Genomic DNA, 23,621 nt, shown 5'->3' with positions numbered 1-23,621 from the left:
GGTAGATGGGAATTATTTTAACGAGGTCCATTTTTGCAGAATTCTCCTGGTCTCAACTTCTCATCCTTGACGGTAAGAATGTTACTTTCCTTCTGGTAGAGGAAGGACATCTTTCACATGGGAATTTCCTCTCCTGCTTTTGAAAAAAAGAAGGAAGGGCAGGGTGTTTTGCTTATTTTTGCTGTTTTTAACTCAAAATACTCAATATAGAGTGGCAGGTTTTGGGGAAGGGGAACATGTTTTCAACTCCCTCAGAAGTCATAGATGAAATTTAGGTTGGATAAAAACAATCTTCTGTTAGAGAAACTTATCTAATATTGAAATGAGGGAGATTATAATATTTTATCCGGAGAATTTAGAAAATGCAATTTCTACAGGGATAGTTATAGTTCTGCCCAGAGGAGGGAAGAGTGAATTGATTTTTCAGCACCTCTTTAGTGGGATGGCTCCAATTATAGGAGTTGGTTTTTCCTTGGCACCTATGTAAGAGAAGTTATCTTGGCAAACACATAGTTTGACACTTGTCAATGTTAAAATAGCCTTTAAAAATTTTAATTCCAGTATCATTAACATGGAGTGTTATATTAGTTCCAGGTGTACAATATAGTGTTCAGCGATTCTCTACATTACTCAGGGCTCATCGTGAAGAGTGTGCTCTTCATCCTCATTACTCATGTAAACCCCTCTCCCCCCCACCCCCGCCCTCTGGTGACCATCTGTTTGTTCTCTATAGTTAAGAGTCTGGTTTTTGTTTATTTGTTTGCCTCTTTTTTTCTTTGTTCATTTGTTAAAGTAACATTTTTAACACCCTATTTTCAGCCAAATATGTTTTAAGACAAACAGCAGGGATGATGCTGTTTTCCATTAGGGCCCTTAGTTTATATCTGATGTTGCCAATAACTGAATCGGTTTGAGTATCTCTGCGTTCATGATATATTCCGTGTTTCGGGCTTTCTCATTGAGGTAGCGTTTCCACTTTGAGTTCTTATCTTTTCAAGGACTGCATGAGTGTGATTGTACTAAGCAGATTTAGAGTAATCAGAACATTATGATGGCAAAGTGGCTGTCAGCACTCGGGCTCTGTTTTCCGTGGAAACCATTTCTGCACTCCTGGGGACACCTGTTTTGCTTTTTGTCTTTGCATGCTTGGAGAGCAGAAAGCTGGACCCAAATCTTTCAGGTTCTGGTTAATGTGAGTATTGATTCATGAAATGATGCCTGAACCCAAGATTCATATAAGTAAGTGAATAAAAAGCTAACAAGGCTCAGGGTCTTATGTAGGTATATTGCTCTTATTTGGAAGAGAGGCAATAAATTTTAAGTGATAAGTAAGGATGAGTCACACGTGATTCTCTGGGAAATAAAAGAGTGGACTTCCTTCTCCAAAACCACAGAGGCCACTGTCCAAGAAGCAAGTCATAAAAATGATTTGGTGGGGGAGAGATGATGACGATGAGGGTGCTGGCATTGGTGCTGGTGCTGATCGTGGTGGTGGTGGTGGTGGTGGTGGTAACATCTCTGTTGTTGAGCACGTGTATTCCTGTTGCTGTGCTATTTCTCTCCCGACTGGGTAACACCACCATGAGGCAGCTGTCGAATCTCCATATTACTGTTGAGGAAGCTCGGGGAGGTCAGTTGCTTGCCAAAACTGAGCTTCAAATCTAGGTGTTTCTCAAATCTAAGCTGTGTGTGTGTGTGTATCATACTGCCTCCTAATACAAACATGTGTTACAATTCTGGGATTTAAAAAAACTACTCAGATGAAATAAAGGAAATCACACACAGCTTGGGAAGGCTACCAGTAAGTTTTGTGGACAATCAGGTAGTAGGCTGGGAGCTGTACGCAGACCACATGGGCTGCCTTCCCTACAAAGACGTAAAGTGAGGAGGTATCCTTGCTGAGATATTTTTCACCACTCAGCCAGTCTTTCTTGGAACTAACTAGAGATGTAAGCTGCTGGTTCCCCAATTTAAGAGGTATCAGAATCACCTGGAGGGATGGGAGCACTATGGTCTGCTGGGCCCAGCTCCAGATTGTGGCTCGAGATGCTGCATTTCTGCTACCCAGTGAGGCTGAGACCACACTTTGAAAAGCATGACTCAGCTGTCTCATCCCAAGGTCTCCGCTCTGATCCTGCAGCTGTTTCTCCAAAGTGGTGACCAAGCGCGAGAGCCTGTTAGGGCCTTGAGGGTCAGCCTGGACAGCTGTGGCTGCTCCTCAGTGACTTGCCATCTGGCTTAATCTGAGGCCTGCTGGAGGCTTTAGGACAGCCACAGCTGCCCTGCTCAAGAAAGCATCTCCCCCTTGGTGACCGGAGTGCTCTAATGCATGCCTGACATTAGTTTTAACTGAGGGTCAGCTGTGGCAGGGAAGCCACTAATGCCATCGGCTTCTTTCAGCCTTTTGAAATGAGAGGTTTGTGAGGGACCCTGCTGTAACAGGTGGTCTCTTGGCTATAGCACTTCAGAACCTGAGTATTCGTGAGTAGTCATACCATGAGTATTCAGAGACCCCAGCACTATGGAAGGCCCACTGTGGGATGCCTAACACAATGGCTTTCTCCCACCAAACCTACATAAAGTCTTTAACAAAATTTTGAAAAATATTTTTAAAGTATTTAAACTTTTCCTACTGTGCCTTTTAATATTAGCTGCCTAGCATAGACTTATAGCATTTTCGTATTAGGGAAAACCAATTCTGGTTAGCTCAAGCAAAAGAAGTTTATTAGAATACTGGTTTATCTTAGCTAATCAAAGGGAAAAATGAACAAACAAGACCCTCCTGGAGGGGCAGTCAGGTCTGTTTCTGGAATGGCATTTTAGGAACTCAGACTCCTTTTTGTAGGGCATAACCATTGGTAAAACCCAACCAATTCTCATCCCTCTCCTCCCCTCTTCCTCTCTGATCTCTCCCTCTCCTTTCCCAAACTTCAGAATCCTTGGACAGCATAGACCTGTCTTGACTTAAGAGTAATCCCTGGATCAAGCAGATAAGGTCAGGCTCACATGGTGTTAACTGTGGCCCTTGGTGGTCCCTCTTGGTGTTTCAGGAGCTATACCCAGGAAAGAGGGACATCTTGTCAACCCAGCACCTCACCATGAGTTGTCAAAGGTGTTCACGCCTAAATGGGAGTCAGGGAATTAAAAATGCATAGTTGTATTCCTCTGAAGAGGAATGTCTCTCGTACCATCACAGAGGTGTGTAGAACTTGTTCTGCTTGCAGTAAAATGCTCTATTCACTGTTACCCTCACAGGGTGCCTTGTAAGGAGAGCCTAGGCCTCCAAAGAGATGCTGAGGATCCTGTTGGGTGACTTTTAGCAAGAAAGATTTGCTTTCATTTCTAACTGTTTTTAATCCTATGAAAGCTCAAAGAGTTTTGAATCCAACAGAGTTAAAGACACACATAAATGTAAACGTGTGACAGTCTCATGGCCTGAACACTCTGGCACTGATGTTTCCTCCTGAAGCCTGGTGCTTCCAGAGTTACCTGGTGCTGTGCATGGCAGGGGCTGAGCAAGGACTCAGGGCTCCAGATGGCTCCCTTTCTGCCCTCTCGCAGAACACTCACTTTCCAACCGGCTCCTAATTCCCCAAGAGTTGTTCTCTGAGCTAGGGACCTCCTTGAGCACAGAGGCTGTCCTCCATTTGAGAAAGCCATTGTCTAGGTCCCTATGTTCCAAGGGAGGTTCGAAACAGTGGGTCAGGGTGAGGGGAAGCTGGAAGTGCCCCGGAAGAGTGCCCTCTTCTAGGACTCCACGTGGTTGAGGAAAGAGCTCAAGATGATTAAAATAAGACTAACTATATATCTGAAAATTCAGCATGTTTATGTATAATAGCAGATGGAACTTACTAGAAAGAAAGGTAGCAAAGGTTCACTTTGGTGGTTGGATAGTCTGATTTCATTTATTAAAAACAACACTTGTTCTTCAAAGCTGGTACTGAGGGAAGACCCCACTAGAGAGAGAGCCTGACCCACAGCCTCCTCTGAGCCCAGGAGTAACCTCTGCTTGGTGTTTCATGCCTGGAAGCATGGCCACCCATGGCTGTCTTTACACGTAGGCTCAGACACAGGCAAACAAGCTTTCTTCAGTCTCTCTTCCTCTGGTAACCTTTGGCACTTTGGAGGAGCCCCAGTGCTGGGGGATGATTAGAGGCAAGCTTAAACATGGAGAGTTCCATAAATCAAGATACTTCTGTCCCTGGAGGGATATATTTTGCTATCTGTCACCCGCGGGTTCTGTCCACTCCCTGTGGGTCTGTCTGGGAACCAGCTTTCCTGATTTCCAGGCTGTTTCTACCATCTCTCACCTGCCATCTGGAAGGAAAATGCTGGATTTACAGATCCCTTAACATCTAGGCCAAGAGAGAAGGTCCGGTTTCCCCTCCCATATTCTCTCGTTCCCTTCTGCAACCTCACTTTCCTGTCTCTGGAGGGCCCCCCTCCCATGCCTCAGGTGATGGACACCAAAAATAACCTCACTTTTCGGGTGAGATCTTGCTTTTACCTCTTGCCCTTTCCCCCTGGTCTTCAATGGACGTGCCTGTATGAGAACACAAAAGGAGAGCAAGACGTTGAAACAAGAGACAGACACAGAGAGTGGGAAAAGTGCCCTTCCTCTCCCTCACCTTCACGACCGCCTCATGTGTTGGTCCATTGATCTGATACAACCACTGAAATACATTGGGGACGAGGCCAAGACATCTGTCTTCCGTGAAGTACTAATCAATTGGTGGTTGCCAAAGAGCATTATCTGTGCTCTTGCTGGTTAAAAAATGTACCCAGTGCCTCCCACGGTACGTGGTTACTTACGTGTACCCGAGCTCTGCGTTCGGTTGTTCAGGGCACGTTTCTGAACTGCTGTTTTGTTAGACACACACCCAAACCAACTGAATCTACCATGAAAGTCATTTCGCAGAAGAAATGAACTTTATAAAAAAATACGGGAAAGATGGAATCCCAGAATAAAGAATAATCCCTTAATGAAAAAATGAGAAAAACACCCGAAACCCTCCTTTTCCTATACTGGCTTTTCTGAGGTCATGACTGACAGGTAAGGGCATGTCTGGCCCCGGGACTGAGAGCAGCTTTGGGGAAAAGTCAGTATTCATATCTTACCTACTCCTAAGGAATGGGAGCCACAGAGAGGCTGCTGGCTACGTACCTAGTGGCAGAGACTACTCGTAAACCTCATCCCCTACAAGAAAATTTGGACCACCATCTACTTTTCTTGGTTTCCTCTCAGTTCCTCAACTTCCCTTTAGCAGTTTCCATCTTATTTATTCTTGGCTTCAGTGTCCTGCTCTGTGAATTGTCTAGTTAGACATGATTTCTGAGTACCATGCTCCGATTTTATAGTTTCCTTTCCCTTTAAAGGAAAACAGACTTCCCTGCAGTGTTGAGAGAGGTCATGGTGGTAAATAATCTAAACTTATTGAGTGACAACTCAAGAGAAGCCATCCCCCGCTTCTGGCCTAAAATGCACTCCGACCTCCAAAACGACAGTTTGTAGCCCCTCTAATAATATCCTGTATACAGACTTCTGAGAGGTCTGGAGCTAGCAGCATAATGACTTTCTACTTGTCTACATTTATTCGGGGTGAGTTGATGGATTGCAGTGATTTATCGACTTTGATTACAGCCTGTGGTTCTGGACTCCGGCTGCATGTTAAAATCACCCGTTCCAGATCAATTAAATCAAAATCTCTGGGACTAGGGTCTGGGCACGAGTATTTTTTAAAAATCCCCTAGGCGGTTCTGACCTGGAGCCAGGGTTGAGAATCCTTGGACCGGACTAACACAGCTGGCAGGACGAGAGCAGGGAGGGCCCCCCGGGAATCTGCAGGTGGAGTGATTTGTGCCGGCTGCCATGGGATTTGTTTCCTTCTTGTAAGAAAACAATTCATCTTTACATATTTTAGGAAGATATTTTCACCCCCCTTTCCTTGCTCAGTGCTTGAGGGAGAATATTTGGGTTTGCTTTTGCATCTCTGTAGATTGCTTTGTAGATGCATGAGCCTGTCGTCGATAAACCCAAGAGATAAATGAGGAATGGCTGGCTGGCTATAAAAGGGTATACTGAGTTATCAAAGATTTTGCCTTCAAGCTCTTTACCACAGCCCCTTTCTTAGTTGTTTTTTCTTTTTTAAAGGATAGATTTACATGCAGCTTTGCAGGAGAACATCAATATTAAGTAAAGGCATTCACATCTATCTACTGCTGAAATGAGTTAGTTTATAGCAAGTCAATACAAAGGAAGTGAATATTCCAAAGGGGGCAAAACCAACCAAACAAACAAAAACCTGGGTAGTTCAGTACTTATGGTAATTGACAGGACATTTGGGGATCGCAGCTGCTTTTGTCCCTTTGTATCTCATATGGGTTCCAGCTTGCCAGGCACAGAGCTCTGCCAGATGTGTATGCTAGTGACTGGGTGGGGAGAGTCCTATAGCTGGTTTGGCCACATGAAGATGGGGAACTTGTTAAGAATAATGATTAGGCACCCTGACTGCATACTTAGCATCATCCCCAAGGGCTTTTAGTCACAGAATTTAAATAGGCACACCCATGAGAGTTTGCAGGAAAACAGAGAAACCCTACTCTCAAAAAGCACCTGCTAATTGTTTGGGGATTTGTGAAAGTATACAAACATCAGGAGGGACCTCCAAATCCCTTGCCAGATTTAGTAAATATTGAGTCAGTATTTTCGGGGCTTGTTTTTAGTAATTGACAAGCCAGGAGCCATGGGTGTCTGAGAATTTCCTGTTTCCTGCATGCAGGTCTCTCTACCCCCCGCGGTGCACCTGCTCAACCTCTCTCTCACCCTGAAAAGGAAGTAATAGAGAAAGAAAGCCTTTCCACTGAACTAGACATCCCTCCACGCCCCAAACAGGACAGTTTGCCATTTGCAAGGGCTGCTCAAGAATTAACTTATGGTCCATGTTAAATGAGAGACAGTGGTATCAACTTAAGGTGCCTCTTGTGTATCATTTTTGTCATAGGGAAGGGACTGTGTAAAATGTGACCCAGGGTTGTTTGTCGTTTAAGAGACGCTGACTTGCTCACTGTGGCTGGAGGAAGCCTGAAAAGTGTGCCTACAAGGTAGTGGCTGTGCTTCCTGGGCAGAGGGCACTCTGCGTTTTGTGATTTGCATGTGCTTCTCTTAAATTGGAGAAAATGGAAGTGTTTTGGGGTAGTAGCAGGAAAGCTGCAGATATTGAAGGTCAGGCTTCCCCCAGCAGGAACGGGCAAGTGAGAAATCTCCCCTAACCCCACTTGCCAGTGGAAATGGAAGGCATTCTAAGTGTTACGAAGCTACATTTTTAAAAAACCCACCCCTCCAACGCCGAGAGTAGCTTCAGATGGGGGTGGAGGGCAGCAGGAAATGGCAATTTTCAGTATTTACCACTTCCGAGGAACAGAGACTTTAAGGAAAAATCAGCCTCAGGGGAACATTCGTGCCCCTTCACTGCAATTATTTAGTAATTTCTGAGACTGGGTTTTCTCTGGCCAGAACATCCTGTCAAATGCAGAGTTGCCAGTATTCTGGCATAAACTGTCTTTTAAAATGCCCTTTGCTATAGAGATCTGCTGTATGACTCTGATGTGCCAAACCCCAAAGCCAGGGGTGAGGGGAGGGTGGACGGGTTGAGGAGGAGCAGTGAGAGCTAAGGAAAATTCTTTGCAAATTACAATAGGCTAAAAAATGCAATTACTAGCTGATTCTTTTTACCACCTTTAGGGAAGCCACTCAGCTTATACTGAGTATTTGTCATTTTCTGTAGCACTTTCTGTATCATTTTAGGGCACTGCTTAGAGTTAATTATGTGCATATTTAACTTCTCAACTCCAGTCCTTTGGTGCTGGGTCTTTTCTCTTTGTTTCTCCCATGGCACCAAGAAGAGTGTTTTATTCCTAGTTATCGTTCCGTTATTATTGTTGAATGAATGCACTTTTACAAAACATGGGTGTGATTTGTTTTGTTTTTTTCAAATGAAGCTCCTGATGAATTAATATATCTAGCTGGGCAGACATAAAGCTGCCATTCATGGAATAAAGAACTCTCCAAGTGACGAGAATCACAGAACCATAAAATTTTGCAGCCATCAAGGGCCTGAGTGATTTTAATTCAGCCTATTTATTTTACAGTTGAGCAGTGATGGCCGGTAGAGACCGAGTGACTTGCCCAAGGTCACAGAGCAAGCAGTAGGCGAATCAGCCACCTGCTTTACTTGGACATTGATGGGCCCCCTGTAAACTGACTTTGCTGATGATTATTTTAGCTACTCTTGCAGTGTATTTACATTTCATCAATCTTTATGCCCCTGATTTTCCTTGGGGGAAAATATTGAATTGATTTTTAATTTTATCTTCTCTGAATTTGGGGCTAATGAATTGCTTGTTTTGTTTACTTAGCAAACTGCCTTCCTGCCACTTTCAAGGAAATCCATCCCAGCAGTCATGTCAGACACAGCGGTGGTGGACAGGGGCATTTTGCAGACAGACAGTGGCCAGACCATATGTAACTCTAGGACCCTGACCTCTAATATGCAGCAACCAGTCCAGGGAGCCAACCAATAATGCCGGTGGCAGTCTGCTCTAAATGGCCCAGACTTGATTATTTAAGGACACTTGCGTAATTTCTGTCTTTGTTCCCAGGGTAGGACTAGCCTGAGGCAGCCCAATATGCTCCCCTAGTCAGCCACAGAGGATGCCCTGTGTCTAGTTAGCCTGACGGCAGCCTCCCCAGGCCAGCCTCCAGTGAGGAATGGGGCTTCCCACTCCTCTGCCTGCCTTTGAGTCTCTGCCAAAGACAAGTGCTGGTGGCTGAGTCCCTTGCTCTGGCAAGTTCTGAAAAAGTAATCTTTGCTTTTCTCATTTGGGAGGGCTTCACCCACATGCAGGAAGACCGAGAAAGAAGACCAGCCCTGCCTACTTCGTTTTTTTCTCTGGTTGTGATTGTGCATCCAGGAACACCTCTGCAGGATGGGGTTTTTTAAAGCCCATTTGCCTCTTCCTTTATCAAGAGAATATATGAGAAAACCTTGGTTGACCATTTGGCTGAAATGAGCATACGCTCTACGTGCGGCATTCTTCTGACTTCACCCTGGTGACGCTACCAAGATAGGAAAGGAGGTTGGCGTGGCCCAGAGTCATCATCTCAGGGTTTTCACGGTGCTTCTAAAACTTCCATTGAATAATCTCTCTAGAATTTTCAAGGAGGATGATGTCAGGCATCACTGATCCTTTTCTTTTCTGGAATCCGTCCTTTTATTTTGAAAATCAGGACTTTTCTTATTCTCCAGTATTTCTCAGTATAGATTTAAAGTCTGAAATCACAGATCAGATTGATAATTTACCAGCCAGGGGTATCTTTCTTTTGCATGTCAATAATCAATTAAAGAGAAAAAATTATCTTGTTTAAAAGACCATCTTGTGGGTCATTTCCCTCTAAATAGGGACATTGCGAAGGTGGTACTTGACCAGGGTTGGGGGAGAGGGATTGGGCCTCCCCAGTGGCTGTCAGCCCAGCCTCTCACCCCTGTGACTAGCTGGCATTTTGTCAACTGGCTCATTCTTCCTTGTTTCTCAGATGTCTCTGAAATGTCACTTCCTCTAGGAAGCCTTCCTAAATCCCAGTCTAAGTTAGGTCCTCTAGGAAGCCTTCCTAAATCCCAGTCTAAGTTAGGTCCTCTAGGAAGCCTTCCTAAATCCCAGTCTAAGTTAGGTCCCCATTTCATTGTCTTAGACAAGACTTAGAGGGTCAGTAGATGTTTTCTGGGAAAAACCCAATAGTCAGTGTTAAATCATGCAGATCATACATGCATCCGTCTGCCCCATGCTGCTGTTGTAAGGCAAGGGCTGCCATGGAGAATATGTAAATGAGTAGGTGGGCCGAGTTCCAATAAAACTTAATTTATAGAAACAAGTAGTAGATGGCTGGCCATCGTTTACCAACTCGCTTAAAAGCACTATATAATTTTTCTGCACAATAGGATCATGTGATTATTTGCTTATTATCTCTCTCCCTGTCGACTAGAACTTGTTAAATATAAGGATTGACTGATGTCCATTTCTGCACCTGTAGGACAAGCATAGTGCTGGGCACATAGCGGGTACTTAATGAGCATTTACAGAAAGAGAGAAAGAAAGAAAGAAAGAAAGAAAGAAAGAAAGAAAGAAAGAAAGAAAGAAAGAAAGAAAGAAAGAAAGAAAGAGAGGGAGGGAGGGAGGGAGGGAGGGAGAGGGAGGGAGGGAGGAAGGAAGGAAGGAAGGAAGGAAGGAAGGAAGGAAGGAAGAAAAAGAAAGAAAGAAAGAAAGAAAGAAAGAAAGAAAGAAAGAAAGAAAGAAAGAAAGAGGCGGATGTGCCATAGGCATTGAGGTGCGCCTTCTGTTTCCTATCTGTCAACAGTATGCCACTGTCCTCCGTCTGTTTACCAACCCTTTTCTGTATCTTCTAGTTCTGAATATTTCTTCAAAATAAAATCCTTCTTGGTCTTTGGACTTGATTCGTCTCCCCCATGCCTAGGTCTTTCTGGACTTATCTTTCTTCCTAAGCTCAGGCCACTCAATTGGTAATTACCTTTGGTCAGGCAGTTGTGGTGCCAGATGGGAATTTGCGATCCCTTCTTCTCTAATTAAAACCTGGGAGTGAAGTTATGTGTGTGTCATTATGAGAGATGAGCTCATCTTAAGAGCCTGATGGCATCCATATTTCAGGGAGGAACACTTGGCTGTGTCAAATTGTCATTAATATGATTTGGGGGAAGGAATAAAAAAAAAACAAGCCACCACCTATCAAGTCTATGCCAAGCGTTTCAAGATGTAGTAATTTCTTTTATACAAAATGAGTTTGTTTTGCTCAGCCATGCTTAAGTCTATAGGTGTGATCCTTATTTTTATAGGCAACTAATTGCAAAGTGACATTTTGAGACGTGCTGATCTCAGTCATATTTTTCTTGCCTTATGAATGCCTTCAGTTGAGGCTGTCAACACTCCTCAGTCTCCATAGAACCAAGAGTTAGAGGAACATGGAACCACCCACCAACAGAGGCAGTGATGATGGACTCTGCCTTTTCTGCCCTTCCCATTCCCTGCAGTAAATTTGCAGGGAGTCCATGAACTCAGGCATTTCTCAATGTCTCAGATGTAGAAATGTTTCCTATGATCGGGAGGTCAAAGGCTACTTTAGGTTACTAGCAGTTTGTCTGCTTGGGAAATGCATAAGTTTTCAGACCCTCACTTTCCTGGTAAAAAAAAAACAATTTCCAGAAGGTTGATCCTGTGGTCCTCAACTGCGCCAGCCTGCTCAGGGTTCAGGGGGTCCCGGGAAGTGTTTGCCTTGGGCAGGCAGCCAGTTGTAGTCACACCCAGGGTCCCCGGGCCCCAGGGCTCTCTCTGGGAGAATGGATTCTACTGGTCAGTGTTCCACTGCAGAAAGCAGAAACTCCTGTATACGTGCAGAGTGAGTACAGGGTGTCTCAGTCAGCTGGGCTGTGTTGAAAAAATACCACAGTCTGGGGCGGGGGCTTAAACAACAGTCATTTATTTCTTATAGTTCTGGAGGCTGGAAGTCCAAGATCAAGGTCAGCAGATTTCATGTCTGGTGTCTAGGAGGGCCCTCTGGCTTGCAGACCTTGCTGTCTCCTCACATGGCCAGGAGAAAGACCAGGAGAGAGAGGGAGAGAGAAGGAAGGAGGGAGGGAGAGGGAGAGAGAGAAAGAACGCAAGCATACAAGAGAGCACTGGTCTCTTCCTCTTCTTGTAAGGGCCCTAATCCCATCATGAGGACCCTACCCTGATACCCTCACCTATACCTGTTCATCTCCAAAAGACCCCACCTCCAATACCATGACATTGGGGGGCAGGACTTCAACATGTGAATTTGGGGGGGTGCAGCCAGCCTATAACAGAGAGGTTCAGGTACTGGCACAGTTGGAAGTGTTAGAGAAGCAGAACTGCCAGGAATGATTCTCGGAGTGATTCCAGGGAGAGTCCCTGTTTGCCAAGGCCAGGAGGCGGGGAAGGATCAGGAACACAGAGAATGATCCAAATCTGGGGATTTCCTAAGATGCCGAGGCTGTGGAATCATCCCTGCCCCCTGGCTCGCCAACTAGGGCCTGCTCCCCAGGACCTGCAGCTAAGGTGGGCAAGACATCTTGGACCATCTTGAAATCTTTAAATCGCTTTGTCTTTGCATTTGTGTTTTGCAAGTCAAGTCCAATCAGCATGCTCTGGGGGCTTGGTGCCTCAGCTCACGGAGGTTCTGCCCCTACCACCCAGCTCCTCACCAGGGTGAGTGAGTTCTGTCCCCTCCTGTCACCCTCGCTGCTCCCCCGCTCCCCCCCCCCAGGCATAAGTCGGGGGAGGGTTAGGGCCTAGGATCTTTGTGACAATAAGAAGCAAATAACAAACACCATGGCAGATTGAGAAAGAGATTGTGGAAGCAAGGGGAAACTTCCCTTCCTGTTTTCTGAACAAGGGACCCTGCATTTTTATTTTGTGCTGGTCTCTGCACATTTCATAGCTGGCCCTGGATGAGTCTGATACCTCGGTGACCGTGAGGAGCAGCCTCTGCCTCCCTTCTACCTTCTTTGTTCTCTAGGGCTCAGTACCTGCTGGGGAGAACCAGCCGTGGGGGAGTCTGGGAAATGTAGTCTGGGTAGGGCTCCTCCTTGGCAGGCCTAAGACCACCTGTGCAGGAATGGAGAGGAGGGAGCCAGCAGTCCTAAAAAGGGAGATGCCCTGGGAAAGGGGGAACAGGGAGTGAGGAGAGTGTGAAGAAATTTGAGGGAGGGGTTGATTTATCCCCAGTGCTTCCCCCTGTAGTCTGTAGGTTAGTGCTGCTCAAACCTACAAAGCAGTAGGGGAATGTGTTTAAAAATGAAGGAGTGTGGATCCTTACTCCTAAAGAGTGTGATGCTGAAATCCTGTATTGCGGTTCAGAATTTCACCAGGGGGGTGTCTGGAGACCCCGTTGTCTAAGACATGGTTTACGCCAATCCCCAGTACCCTGTCCTCCAGGCCTCCAGGCCACTGTCCCACCCACATTTTCCCCCTCCACCTGACTTTGTTTTATCTTTTCTACATTTTTCTCATGCTTGTTTTATTTGTCTTTAAGAACTTCCTTGTTGGTAAAGGAAAGGACAGTATTTTCTTTCCTGCGAGTACTCTAGCAAACTTAACATGTTGAAGATAAATGTTGAGAGGAGGCTGTGAAGCTACCTATGCAGTCGGAGATTGAATGCATTCAACATTTATTGGGCCCCTACGATGTCCCAATTAGTGGGAATGTTGAATTCTAAACACACAGCTCCTGCTTTGTAGGAATTTGCAGCCTCGAGGGGAAGCTTCGCACTTATCCCCTTGCTTGGTTCAAGCAGCGGGGAGAACAGTATCTATATGTGAAAAACAAACACTTTTGCAGATCACACTTGGGCTCTGTGGTGACTGCTCTTAATTTCCTGAATACAGGGGGTTGAGCTGAATCTGTAATAACGTCCATGGTTGGGGGAACATCTGTCACCCCTCCCCCCGCCTTTGAGAACTAAACTCAGCTGTGACGTTCCAGCTGTTCCAGATGGGGAAACTTCACTTTGAACTTCCAGGAACTGAGGCCAGGGCGTTCTCTCGGTGGCATCCTGCAGTTCACAGCTCTGCTAACTCAGGGTCGTTGGCCTTGGGGGTTGAAAGTCTCCTCCCACAGATGCGTTTACCATCTGGAGGGAACAGGATTTCCCTTTGGGAGGTACTGCAGTAAATGAGGGGGTGGTTCAGAGTAAAGACCATAGAAGGGGGCAGCTGTCACCTACACTCTGAGCAGAGACAGGTGTCTTAGTGGTGACAGAGGCATGTCTGTGGCCCAGGTGTGCCCTAATTGATGGTGTGTGGAGAGAGCCAGCTCCTTGTACATTGTAGCCATTCCAACTTTAGATCCTTGATTCATTCATATCCTTGGCCAGTTCTCTAACAACTTGCCAGTTCTCCTGGGCTGCCATAGGAGGGTATTCACCATCTACTATCAGCTGTTCGCTCTCTACAAAGATGCAGGAAGCTTGGTATTTGCTGATGCAAGCTGGGTAGCTTTATCTGTGCTCTCACCAGATCTGTGGGAGGTGTACAGGCAGACTTTGGAGATACTGCAGTTTGGATTCAAGAGCATGAAAATAAAGTGAATATCGGAGTAAAGTGAGTCAAACGAATATTTTGGTTTCCTAGTGCATATAGAAAAGTGGAGTTTATACTGTACTGTAGTCTGTTAAGTATGCAATAGCATTACGTGTAAACAAACAACATACAGGGGTGCCTGGGTGGCAAAGTCTCCGACTCTTGGTATTTTGGCTCAGGTCATGATTTCAGAGTCATGAGATCGAGCCCCACAACAGGCTCTGCACTCAGTGCGGAGTCTGTTTAAGACTCTCTCTCTCTTTCTGTCCCACCCCTCCAAGCTGTCTCTCTTCTCTCTCAAAAAAATAAATAAGTCTTAAAAAATATATACGTACCTTAATTAAAAATATTTCATTGCTGAAAAAGGCCAACCATCATCTGAGCTTTCAGTGAGCTGTAATCCCTGATTGCAGATCCCCATAGCAAATAGAATAATAATGAAAAAGAGATATTGCAAGAATTATTAAAATGTAACATAGAGACGTGAAGTGAACAAATGCTTTTGGAAAAATGATGCCAACAGACTTGCTTGCTGCAAAGTGGCCAGAAATCTTCAATTTGTAAAATATGTGATGTCTGCAAAGCATAATAAAGAGATGTACAGTAAAATGGGGGTATGCCTGTATTCTACTCTCAAAACACCTGGGACAGTTACCTGGACATGACATTGGTGCTGCCATCTTATCAAACAACAGCAACAAACGTTTGCCAGCACCAACCACATATGTCACCATGCTGGATGTTGTAGAGTAGAAACACATACACAATCCAGTCATTCAAGAGCTCGCGTCAAGGCAGACCACACTGTGGAGCACATGGATTTGTAAGTGACACAACATCTTCCTATGCGAGCACTGCAGTCTCATTTCTGTGGTGAAGGATAATCGCATATTAGCTCCAGAAGGACCTCATTCATGCCTTGATTTTCAGTGTTGCCACATGAAAGCCATAGCTGAACCTGGGTCCCTGCTGTGAAAATGAAAATACTTGAGGATATTGGATTGCTTCTCCATTATTCATGTGCATCCGTGGTAGACCATCATGGTAGCGCATCTGCTCAAAGCCTGTGATTACGTGTGGGCTCCCACTTCAGCTGAGACTGTTTCTTTTCCTACAGCTGTTCGCCAGCATGATAAAATGTGAATGATGCAGATATTTTGCCCGTAAAGAATTCCCAAGATGCATCAATTTGTGCCTCATCCAAAGAGGGGACTGAAGGGAACAAAGGACCTAGAGAACCTGAGGAGTTTTAACTAATATTTATTGAGTACCTACTATGTGCCGGACACCCTTTTACATAACTCAGGAAGCAAATTTGTTTTCAAAATAAAATGGGGTGTGTTTCAGGCTAGTTTACTGTCTGCAGATTTAGAGCACCCCACTGAGAGGTCAGATCCCTGGGTACTGTTTTTGATAAATGCTTCTGTCGTAAAGCAACACTGAAAGCAAATGATCTTTGAAATACTGGATGGGTTGTAGGGATGAAGGCAAGGTGGAAGGACTGAAGGGAGGAGAAAGGATCTATACTGACAGGTTCCTGAAACTTTCTTTGCTTTTCGGTTGTCAGTTGAACCTCTTTCTTCTGTCCAGGGGCAGAAGCCCTTGTCCAGTGTGGTGACCGGATATAGCAAATCTATTTTTATTAGGTCTACAAAGACCACAATACCTCAATATGTGTGATGGGATGTAAGCTCTGTATTTGGGGTGGGAGTTGACTATGGAGAGTGTAGGGAAGACAGCTACTTCGGGACCAGCAAAAGCACATTCAAGTATTCATAGCATTGAGAAAGGGGATGCAACCTCCCCATAAATTAGAGAAGGGGATAGATGTTTCTGGGGATTCTCTGGGTCCACATGGTCCTATGACTGATAATAAATGTTTATCATCATTATTTATTGAGCAATTGTGGTGACTTAGTATTTTTTTTGGATTAGTTGGGCCAGTCATTCTGTTTTGTTGAGTTGTAATATGGGTCAGGTTTTGGGTTAGAGTGTTGGAAATAGAAGGGCCTCCCTGTCCTTGCCCTATGTTAAGAGTTGATTAGGAAAGATTCAGTCAATTCAGGCAAGATGCTGCTGCCCCTAGGTCTTTATTTAACTGTTGTGGTCTCCTCGAGCCTGGAGGGGGTGGTGTGGGGACGCAGAGAAGACACAAGGATCTAGTTCACTGGAGACATCATTGTCCCCAGCTGGCATCACAGGAGTAGGAGAAATCCTCTGACCAAGGCATATGCAAAGTAAGAAGAAAAGCTTCCCTTTCCTGACAAGGCCATTCCAGGGTAAAGACAGGAACAGGATCAGAAGAGATGGGGCAATCCTGCCCCTTTGGCTTTGTTTCTCCAATTAGAGATGCTACTGTTTTATGTGCACTTGAGAGCTCTTGCATTTAAGATATAACTCTCTGCCCATAAATATTTACACAGTTTCCACATGGGCTCCAGGAGGAGGGCTGCAGAGTTCCTCCAGTGAGATGCTTGAATGCCTGCTTTAAGGCAAATAAACCTGTTACCAAAAAGTGGCCTTATTTTGTAAGAAAATAGAGAACAATAGAAGGTTGTAAAAACACTCAGTCTAGAAAAAAAAAAGGAGAAATACCAAAGTAGATTTGATTCTAGTTCCCAGCGGCCAAATAAGTGGGAAGCTACGAAGGTGGCCCCAAGTTTGATTAAATGCTCCCTTTGGGACGAATTCAACCAAAAAGGGACTTTAGAAACAGTGGATCCCACATTTTTAACTCAGATACTTAATGTAACTCAAGGCAAAACCTAGAGTCTCTACCCTGCAATCCATTCACATTTTGTTTTTAGGGTTTTTTTGTTTTTGTTTTTTGTTTCTTTTAAACAAAATATAGAGGGGTCAATGAACCTGTGTTTTGATTCCAAAGAAATTCCAAGCTCCTTTGTTTAGCAAATGCTGATCTGCTGAAGTGTGGTAGTCTCTCCCTTTTAGCGACCACAGTGTCTGATAATGAAAGAATTTCCCTCTCATTTACTGAACCATACAAGCTGTTTGCTCAGAAATCTCACGTATTGCATGGTGCACTGGGTGTTATATGCAAGTAATGAATCATAGAACTTTACATCAAAAACTAGGGATGTACTGTATGGTGACTAACATAATATAATAAAAAATTATTATAAAAAAAAAAGAAATCTTTAAGTCCTTAATCAGTCTTTTGCGGCATGAACTTCCACCCACAAACATTCTGTGTCCTGTAAACAGCGTGAACAAGTTTTTCTTTTATGGCTGATCTTGTTCCATTTTGTTCTGGCCAGTCCTTATCTGAAAACACATGGGAACGCATAGGCTCCGACACTCTGGGAATCTCACGTAGTCCTGACCTGGCAGATGTCTGGAGTGACGTGGCTTCTTCCATGGGGGTCTCCGTTTAGTCCTTGTAGATACAGGTTTTGCACACTACTTGACGTCTTAGAAGGGTTTTCTTCCCACAACCTCCTTAGCTCATTTCAGCTCACCTGGCGCGCATCAGGCACCCGTGGCCTGGGAGCTTGGCTCTTAGGAGAGAACAGGAAGAAGTCCCCCTAACCCTGGCCCTGCCAGAGGGATGCCGCTGCTCATTGGAAGTAGGAATTCAGAATCTTCCAGAACTAGGGAAATGCCTACTTACGATTTGAAAAACAGCCCCCGTGATTCTGTCTGCCTTCCCATACTTCCGTGAAACCCCTACTTCATGGGACCAGTTCTTCATCCAAAGCAAAGTCTGCTGCTAATACAATAATTGGAAAGCTCATTATGCGCTCCCTTGTCATCATCGTTCACAGTCTCTTGTTTACTTCACTTTCAAAAGCTGTCCAAGGTAACGGGAATCTCTTAAGCCAATTACTTTTCCAAGCCAGAAAAATGTGTGAAAACAGCCCCAATGACGGGAAGATCTCTGCGAGATAGAAGCTCTTTATATTATGCAAGAGAGAGCGGCCTTCTGAACACAGAGTAGTCCGATCACAGTGTGGGGCCATGGGGACCCTCTGAGTTAGATTAGAGCTTCACCTTCCAGGAGAGCAGGCATATCTCAGGTTATGTATTCCTGGAACACCAGAAACACCTCTATTGAAATGGAAGTCGGAATCAAAAGCGATGCCTATTTTTTGAACATTTAGTCAGCATTTCGTGGAGCACCTGCGTCACCCCTGTCAGGCTCTGTGACTTCTGGGCATGCGCTGGGCCTGCAGACAGCGTGGAGGGTGTCCGATGTGCACATTCTACTGTGTGGAGATTTGGAAGTTCAGAACGTCTGAACACAGACTCGTGCTGCAGCTCCAGCCCGGATTTTGCCTGTGAACTGTACCCATGCATTTCTAACTGCTTGCTTGGTATTCCCCAATAAATGTCCTGCAGTTACCTCTAGCTCAACATGTCCAAATTCCTTGTCCCCCACCCAGACTAGCTTTTCCTGCTGTGTCCGCGGCTCAGTTAGTGGGAATGCCAGTTGTGCTGTTGTCAAAGTCAGAAAAACCTGGGAATCCCATTTGACACTTCCAAGGGGAAAAGTCACAACTCTGCCTCCCACGCGCGGGAGCAACCATCTACTTGATCATTGGGGCATCTTGCTTTAGTCTCTGAAATGTGTTAGGTTTGTCAGCTAACTTTCCCTATTCAGTGCCATCATCATGTCTGACTTGAACGATTAAAGTGGGTCCCCTAGCTGGCCTCGCCTTCCTCTTCCAACTCATCCTTTACGTTTTCACCCAAGTAGAACTTGCCCTGAGAGCACAGCTGATGGGTGGGCTACACCTGTGTGAGCTCATTCTCATGTCTTTTCTGCTTGATCCTTCTCAAACTCACACCTGATCACATCACTCCCTTCTATACAGTCTTTGCTGTCCCCCCTCTGTGTCCAGGATAAAGGTCAAACTCCTTACTTTTGCATGCCAAACCAGTCATAATGTGACCCCAAACTACCTTTCCAGTGCCGTTTTTTACCCCTGCCAGCCTTCAAATACACATTCTTGCTGTGGCTCACCTGCACTTTCTGTTCCCAAAACACTGTGCGTCTGGAGGCCCCTGGGACTTTGTGTTGCTTTCTGGTGCCTAGAATGCTCTCACCAGCCCGCAGAGTCCCTTCCTGCTTCACAACCACCCTTATGCAGTTTTTGGCATAGCTGGCCCCAAATCTGCAGGGAGCGCCAGTGAGTCACTACTCAGGAACCCCCCAGAGCATCCGTAAGCGCCTCTCATAATGGCCTTAGCTCGGACCACTTTCCATCATAAACCATCACAAATCCCTTATCGACCTACCTGCCCACCTTCTCAGGTGGGAGGTGCACCTCCCAGACCTGGGATCATTTCTCAGGTATGTTCAAATTCTTAGTGCCCAACCAAGCCAGTGTCTGGTGCAGAATCATTTCTTAGGGTTGAGCAAATACGGTGAGAGAAGCAACACAATGAGATGGGTGTGTGCAGACAAGTTGGGCAGAAATCCCGAGGCTGGTAGAAATTGGGCACAGGGAGCAGTGCACATGCCAGCATCTTTGAAGATGATGGACATTAATAAGTAATGAGATGAAACATATGGTAAATCTCCAACGTGTTCGTAAAAGTGCTTGTACAGCATCGGCATGAGGGAACTGAATTTCTGTCTCATCCATGATGTAATCGGTGTGCTTGGCTTCTCTGGGGAACTTTCTGGAAGCTCTCATTTGATGCTTTTCAAAGGCTTTCAGGAATTTGAGGGTCAGTCTTAATTATCTCGAGTTGAATCATTCCTGAGAATAGTAATAATTTGCTACCTGTTACTTGCGAGTGATACTTGGAGCATTTCTAGGGATTGCTTGGAATATTTCAGGTGCCCATGAAGTGTCAGAGGTCTACCGTTCATCTGTTATGCATCTCGGGGTCCTGAAAAAGTGCAGGTGTGAGCCCTAGTGGCAATTTTAACCTCTAAGAATGGGGGAGGGGCGTGCTTGTGCTCCTTGTGCCCTGTGTTTCCCAAACGCTCGATCATGGAATCCTCTTTCGTGGATACTAGTGAACCATAGAACCACACTTTGGGAAATACTGATCCCATGCAATATTTTCATTTTGCAGAGAAAACAAGTGGGGCCCAAATAGATGAAGGTCATGGGACTAGGAAGTGATAGTGCTGGGACCAGAACCCAGGGTCTCAGCTCCTAGGTCTGGGCACCTCTGAACCAACCACATGGCTGCTAATGGAGGGTGAGAGTGAGCAATGTTTGAGCTGGTGTCTGCTCACCCTGCCCACCTATCAATAGCATTTTGCCTCCCGCTACCCATGCTTCCCAGCACCTGGTGATTCCAGGCCACTCAGGCGTCCCCTGTGACCCTCCCATAGCTCTTATCCATCCTTTATTTTTTGACCCAAGCAGAACTATAATTCCTGTTCACTGCCTTCTGAGGAATGATCCAAAAGAAGGGTGTTGTTGGGAGTGAGCTGGTGAAGGTGGGCACGAGGGAGTGGAGGCCCTTGTGGCAGATGGACCATGGCCAGTCCTCAGAGCCCACACAGCCTGTGTGGCCTGCGCTTCTGCCTCAGCCCTAGGCTGCCCTTGGACATGGCTGTTTGTGGCCAACTCCCTCCCTCTCCAGTTGGCAGGGAGCTCTTGGAAACGGGAGTTATTGGGAAACAAAAGTAAACAGCCCAGCCTCCCCCCGGGGCCCCGGGACTGGAGGGGCTGTGCCAGCAGCTGCTCTCAGACAGCCTGCGGGGTTGGGGGCGGAAGCAGGGGTGGGAACCACTGGGCAGAATTGGGCGTCGCACGGGTAACTGGTGTCCTGGTTGCCAGGGGCCAGCTGAGGTCAGAGAAAGAGGAGAACCCAAGTGCTCTTCCTCTGCTCATTTCTCAGCTGTGCAACTCGGGGTGCGAAGCAGCCAGAATAGCTCTTTAGTCTGAGTGAAAGCAGCAGCTCTATCCTCCTTTCTACCCAAGCGGCGAGGTTGTGACTGACCAACATCCGGCAGGAGAGGGACCACTAGACCTTGGACCACGGGCCGTCTGACCCATGCATTACCTTCTCTGTGCCCCATGGGTCCATGCACAGAACCACATCCAGAGACAGAGAATCTAGCTCTCAGAGAGGCTGGGGCACCAGATAATTATGAATAGGCCAGATATAGGAATAGGCTAGGCTCTTCTCAGCTGAGCTTGCTCTGAAGTTTTCCAGACAGCAACATCAGTAGATAAGGGCTTCACTCTGAGATCTGTGGGATAGTTGTGGGGACCATGGGTGGCCCTCATAGGGCACAGCTCCTAGTGGAAGGCAGGGTTTTATTTCCTTCCAAATTTTAATTTAAATTCTAGTTAGTTAACATAGAGTATAATATTGGTTTCAATTTAGTGATTCATCACTTACACATAACACCCAGCGCTCCTCCTAGCAAGGAAGCAGGGATTTTAACTCGTGGCTTCCTGATGATTCTGAGGTAGGACACATCCTCCCCGGGCAGGTTTCTGTGCTCCTCCTAGACCCAAGCCAGCCAGGGCACACGCATGTTGTTTCATGGCTGCGGTGTGTGTGATAACGGCTTCCACTTATTGATTCCCTACGGCGTGTCAAACACCATGCCAAGGACTTTGTAGATAGGAGCTTTTTGAACCACCATAAGGATGCTGGGGGGTAGATATTATCATACTCATTTCGTAGAGGAAGGAAGCAAGAGGCAAATATTCAAGCCCAGTTGTGTCCCTGTGGGCCAGACTCATACCCACCTCCCCACAGAGAAAAATGCCCATTTACTCTTAGAATGGGCCAGTTCTTTGTTTTTCCCAGCTCTATGGAAATGTAAGTGACATATGACAAGTTAAGGTGTACGATGTGATGGTTTGATACACGTATATATTGTGAAATGATCACCCCAGTAAGACTAATACTTGTCTCATCTCCTATAATTACCATGTTGTGGTGGTGCTGGTAAGAACGTTCAAGAATTACTCTCTAAGCAACTTTTAAGTATACAGTACAGTGTTGTTTACTGTAGTCACCGTGCTGTAGATTACATCCCCAGGACTTAGTCATCTATAACTAGAAGTGTGTGTATTCTGACCAACATCTTTCTATTTCTCCCACCCTCCAACCCCTGGCAGTCACCATTCTACTCTCTGTTTCTACGAATTTGGCTCTTTTAGATTCCACATGTGAGTGAGATCATCCAGTATTTATTTTTGTCTGACTGACTTATGTCACTTAGCATAATGGCCTTGAGTTTCATCCACGTTGTTGCAAATGGCAGCATTTCTTTACCTTTTTGTGGCTGAGTAATATTCCACGGTACGCATATACCACAATTTCTTTTATCCATTCACCCATTGATGGACACTTAGGTTGTTTCCATGTCTTGGCTATTGTGAATAATGCTGCAGTGAACATTGGAGTACCTCTTCAAACTCCTGACTTCATTTTCTTTGGATATATATTCGGAAATAGGATTGCTGGATCATATGGTAGTTCTAGTTTTAATTTTGTGAGGAACCCCCATATTGTTTTCCATAATGGCTGTCCAGTTTCCGTTACCATCAACAGTGCACGAGGGTTCCCTTTTCTCCACATCCTAACACTTGTTATCTCTTATCTTTTTGATACTAGCCATTCTTGCAGATGTGAGGCAATACCTCACGGTGGTTTTGATTTGCATTTTCCTGGTGGTCAGCAATGTTAAGTACCATGTCATGTACCTGTTGGCTGGGCCAGTTCTTCATTATCCAGCTGACCACTGATGAAGGGGAGAAGAAGTACCCGAAACTCAGCAGTAACATAGAGCCTCCTCTATATCCACTCCTCAACTAGGAGGAGTGAATTCACTTGTTTTCCTTTCTGGAAACAAAAGGGAGGAATGGTTAAGGGGAGAGGTTGTCTTCTCCTTTAAAGGTTGGTGCGGTGCCCGTTTTTGGTGGTCAGGCAATGTAATATGGTGGTCAAGGGGAGGGTCTGAGGTCTGCCTGGATGCGCAAACTGAGAAATCAGGTTAGTTCTCATCCCCGTGCCTCAGTTTCACCATCTGTACAAAGAGGCTAGTGGTAGTGCTTTCTTGATGGGGACTGTGAGATTAAGTGAATCGATACCCGTGAAACACCAAGAACAGTGCTTGCCTTGTATGTGCTCAATAAATGTTATCTTCTTGTGTTAGTTGTCATTTTCTGTGTATTCTTTGTTGTTGTTGTTTTTTTTCCTTCCATGTTTCTATGCTCCAATACTTCTTTAAATAGTTCTAGAAAATCACTAGTTCTTCTGCTAACATCCTGTGCCAATGGAGCCAGCAGTGTGCAGTCTTCTGAACTGATGGTCTTTGGGGGGAGGGAGTTTATTTTAAAATCTTATTTTATTTTTTTAGAGAGAGAGAGAGAGCGAGAGCAAGTGGGGGGATGGGCAAAGGGAAAGGAGAGAGAGAATCTCAAGCACACTCCCCACTGAGCATGGAGCCCTACATGGGACTCGATCTTACAACCCTAAGATCATGACTGAGCCACCCAGATGCCCCATTT

The 23,621-nt window shown here is 45.5% G+C and overlaps 1 protein-coding gene across 3 annotated transcripts in view; it reads left to right on the top strand.

Annotated features, from left to right (window-relative positions):
• Positions 1 to 23,621, top strand: part of CAMK1D (calcium/calmodulin dependent protein kinase ID) — a 414,391-nt gene that overhangs the window by 172,383 nt on the left and 218,387 nt on the right. The gene's annotated exons all lie outside the window — the stretch shown is intronic.

Source organism: Ursus maritimus, unplaced genomic scaffold, assembly GCF_017311325.1.
Source record: "Ursus maritimus isolate PB19 unplaced genomic scaffold, ASM1731132v1 scaffold_31, whole genome shotgun sequence".
NCBI lineage: Eukaryota > Metazoa > Chordata > Mammalia > Carnivora > Ursidae > Ursus > Ursus maritimus.
This window is presented reverse-complemented; position numbering and strand designations above follow the sequence as displayed.